At 49.2% G+C, this 3,805-nt stretch overlaps 1 long non-coding RNA gene across 4 annotated transcripts in view; it reads left to right on the forward strand.

Annotated features, from left to right (window-relative positions):
• Positions 1 to 3,799, forward strand: part of LOC104988868 — a 4,889-nt gene extending 1,090 nt beyond the window's left edge. The window contains exons 1-4 of one of the 4 annotated variants that reach the window (XR_825296.1): positions 12 to 108; positions 1,325 to 1,447; positions 2,547 to 2,659; positions 3,705 to 3,799. This is a non-coding gene — a long non-coding RNA (uncharacterized LOC104988868). Of the gene's footprint in view, positions 1 to 11; positions 109 to 732; positions 1,448 to 2,546; positions 2,660 to 3,704 lie in introns of those variants that run through there. The other 3 variants (XR_825294.1, XR_825293.1, XR_825295.1) reach the window with 3 other exon arrangements.
• Positions 3,800 to 3,805: the final 6 nt, after the last annotated feature.

The raw sequence follows: 3,805 nt of genomic DNA on the forward strand, positions 1-3,805 counted from the left end.
TGCTGGAGCTCCAGCCAGCCTCTACGACTGCCCACCGGGTGAGGGTGGGAGCACGGCTGCCTTCCTGGGCCCGGCCCCTCTGTTGGGTGCTGGGCGCTGCGAGAGCAGGTGAGGCCTGCGTCCCTTGCGGGGCAGGTGGCGTGGACGGTGTGGGTGGTGTGGCCAGCCGCGGGAGGGACAGCTGGGGAAGCCGTGTGGCCCAGGTGAGGGTCCTGTCTGGTGACTGTGTCTGTTTCCTGGCTGCTGCCTCCCCCTCCCCTCAGCCAGCGTGTGCTGTGAACGCCTGCACTCCTGCGCGCAGGAAGCAGCTTCATGAACTCAGATGTGAGGGTGGTGGCCTTAGGGAGGAGAGGCAGTGGGATTGAGCGGTAGCTTAAGCAGGACTGTGCGTTTGTACTCTGTGATTTTGTGTTAGTTGATGTTTTTGTGATTATGCATTCATGTAAAGACCAAACCAGACAAAAAGCTGCCTTGGGACCTGGCTTCATTGACCCCTCAGGAAGTCAGCACAACTTTGTTTGCCCTTCTCCAGAAATGCTCTTAGGTGGGAGGAGGCCTGCAGGGATCCAGAGAGTTCCTCTGGGCTCTTCTGCTCCTGTCTTTGCCTCGGAGTCCCTGGCCACTTGTTGCAACAAATAAAATTGTGGGGGGCTTCCCTGGTGGTCTAGTGGTTAGTGCTCAGGTGCTTCCACCACAGGGGGTGTCAGTTTGATTCCTGGTAGGGAACTAAGATCCAACATGCCGTATGGCACAGCCAAAAACAACAAGGAAACAAAACACAAAACGTTGGTCTGCTTCTCCCTGAAGGTCCTTTCTGAAGGAATTTACAAGGTACAATAACCGTTTTTAGAGTTTCCAGTTTAATATTCAACCTGAATCTTAGACCAGCTGAGTGAGGTTTGGCACTGTCCTGCCCCGCTCTTGTTCTGTTTATAAACATGTTTATTGCCCTGACAAGGAGCAGGTTCTATTCAAGAAAACAGGATAGGCCTGGGGTCCCTCCAGAGGTTAGTGTGCTCGGAGCCTAGAGTGAAGGATGAGACTCTATAGGTAATTTGCAGCCTGGGGAAACGGGGGCCCCTAACTGCTGTCCTTCCCAGAATAGAGCAGACAGACTAGCTGCTATTTGGGGTTCTTTTCTGGGGAAGAAATTTCCAGCATTTGCGGCACCTGGTCTCGCTGCAGGCAAGGCTCTTCCAACGGGATGAGGTAAATGGATGTTGTCAACAAAACTTCATTTCTGTGGGAAAGTCCCTGTAAAGACATATATCCAGGGACTTGGACAGACACTCAGCTGTGTTCACAGCAGCATTACTCCCAACAGCCGGAAGGTAGGAACAACCCAGATGTCCATCGACAGACAAAGCGTGTTTTGTGCATACAGTGGGATATTATCAGCCACAAGGAGGAATGAAGTTCTGATGTTGCAGGGGGCAGAGATGAACAGGTGGGGCTTTTTATGATACTATAATAAGGTTACATGTCATTTTACATGTGTCCAAACTCATAGAATGTATGACACCAAGAAGGAATCCTCTTTAATTCATAGATTCGGTGATGTGTCAGTTTAAGCTCATCAGTTGTAGCAAATGTCTCATCTGTAGGGAAGGTTAATAATGTTGAGGCTGTGCCTGCATGGACAGAGAGTATGTGAGACCTCTGTACTATCCTCTCAATTTTGCTGTGGACCTAAAACTGCTCTAAATAATAGTCTTGAGTTTTACAATATATACCATACATGGGCTTCCCTGATAGCTCAGTTGGTACAGAATCTGCCTGCAATGCAGGAGACCCCAATTTGATTCCTGGGTTGGGAAGATCCGCTAGAGAAGGATAGGCTACCCACTCCAGTATTCTTGGGCTTCCCTTGTGGCCCAGGTGGTAAAGAATCCGCGTGGAACACGGAGACCTGGGTTCGATCCCTGGGTTGGGAAGATCCCCTGGAGAAGGGAAAGGCTACCCACTCCAGTATTCTGGCCTGGAGAGTTTCATGGGCTACAGTCCACGGGGTGGCAAAGAGCTGGATACGACTGAGTGACTCTCACGTTCACTTTCGCATTCTCATCCATGCTGTCAACCCTGATAAACCTTGAGGACATTATGATCAGTGAAATAAGCCAGACACTAAAGGACAGATATTGTATGATTCTACTAATACTAGGTGCCCAAAGTGGTCGAATTCATAGAAAGCAGGGTGGTGGTTACCAGGGGCTGGAGGCTGGGAATTGGGAGTTGGTGTTTAATGGGTGCAGTTTCATTTGGAGAGATGAAAAAGTTCAGATATGATGCTGATGGTGGTGCAGCCTTGTGAATGTTCTTAATGCCACTGAACTGTACACTCACAAATGTTTAAAATGGTAACGTTTGTCATGTATATTTTTAACAATTAAACACAACAATACAATTCTGTAAAGCAATTATCCTTCAATAAAAAAGTTAAAAACCACCGCCATGTTAAGGTGCTTCCTCAAGACACACACAGATTTCACCTTACAGTTCTTTCCACCCAGTATTTCTAAAGTATTGCTTGCTTTTTCTGTTTTCAGATAAATGTTCTTGATGCAAGCAAAACAGGAATGCTCTGATCATTTACCGAAGATCACTGAGGCAAACAAACCTTTGTGAGATCTCCAGACAGTGTACCATCCCAGGCAGAAAGGTTAGTCTGAGGTGCGTGTTTAGTACTTCTGTGCTGAGGACAGTAGCCTCTGGCAAAAACAGACATCAGACTGTGGTAGACTTCCGAGCGCTAGACTTCCATCTCTCTGTCCCCGTGCAGCTGGAGTTTCAAATAGCACCTGTTACCCGTTTTTTAAAAAAATGTCTACAGGAGTCTCAATAGATGCCCATAATGGAGAAAGCTAAGTCGCTCAGTTGTGTCCGACTGTTTGCGACCCCGTGGATGTAGCCCACCAGGCTCCTCCGTCCATGGGATTCTCCAGGCAAGAATACTGGAGTGGGTTGCCATTTCCTTCTCCAGGGGATCTTCCCGACCCAGGGATCGAACCCAGGTCTCCCGCATTGCAGGCAGACGCTTTAACCTCTGAGCAACCAAGGAAGCCCACCCATAATGGAGAGATGGTACCAAATCCCCCAATACCTCCGGCTTATTTGGTTCCAGAAATTTCTGATTCTGAAGCTGTGACACCTTCCGTTTATTTCTCCACCCTCATGTCTTCTTCCCACCAGTGACTCTTCTGTGGAATGCCTGCCTGCAGCTTAGCTGCTATTTTTAGAAAGTTAAGAGCCAGTATCCAGGTTCCAGGCCAGTGACCGTGGGGCAGAGTAGGTGTGTGTCCTGCTCATGACACACGGCCGGGCAGAGGCTGTGAGCCTGTGCGAGCTGGAACGCAGTGTCTGGTGACCTTCCGGACCAGTGGCTCATTTCAGAGGCTCCCAGGCTGCAAAGGGAAGAGTGAGGGCCAGGTGGGCCACCACCCCTGAGCAAAGAGGTATTTACAGCTGAGTCACCCTCTCAAAGCCTTTTCTCATGACCCAGAGCCTGTGTGACCTCTCCCAGTACCTGCAGAAGCCCTATGAAAAGAAGTTATGCTCCAGAATCCGTAGTGAATTCTCAAGAATATCCACTTATCTTAAAGGGAAGCCCTACTGATAACTTTGTAGAAAAATTAAAACAGACTCTTTTTTTTAAATGTAAACCTTCATGCCACGTGCGTTATTAAGCATGGTTTTTAATCCTGTAGGGCATGGGATGGCAGACAGGTTAGCCAAGAAGCCTTGGAGAGGGTGCCGGTGGATGTAGCTGCCCTTTGACCCCTCCTGCCCCCGACCCCGGGCACTCCCT

The sequence above is a fragment of the Bison bison genome, unplaced genomic scaffold, assembly GCF_000754665.1.
Source record: "Bison bison bison isolate TAMUID 2011002044 unplaced genomic scaffold, Bison_UMD1.0 scf7180017864144, whole genome shotgun sequence".
Taxonomy (NCBI): domain Eukaryota; kingdom Metazoa; phylum Chordata; class Mammalia; order Artiodactyla; family Bovidae; genus Bison; species Bison bison.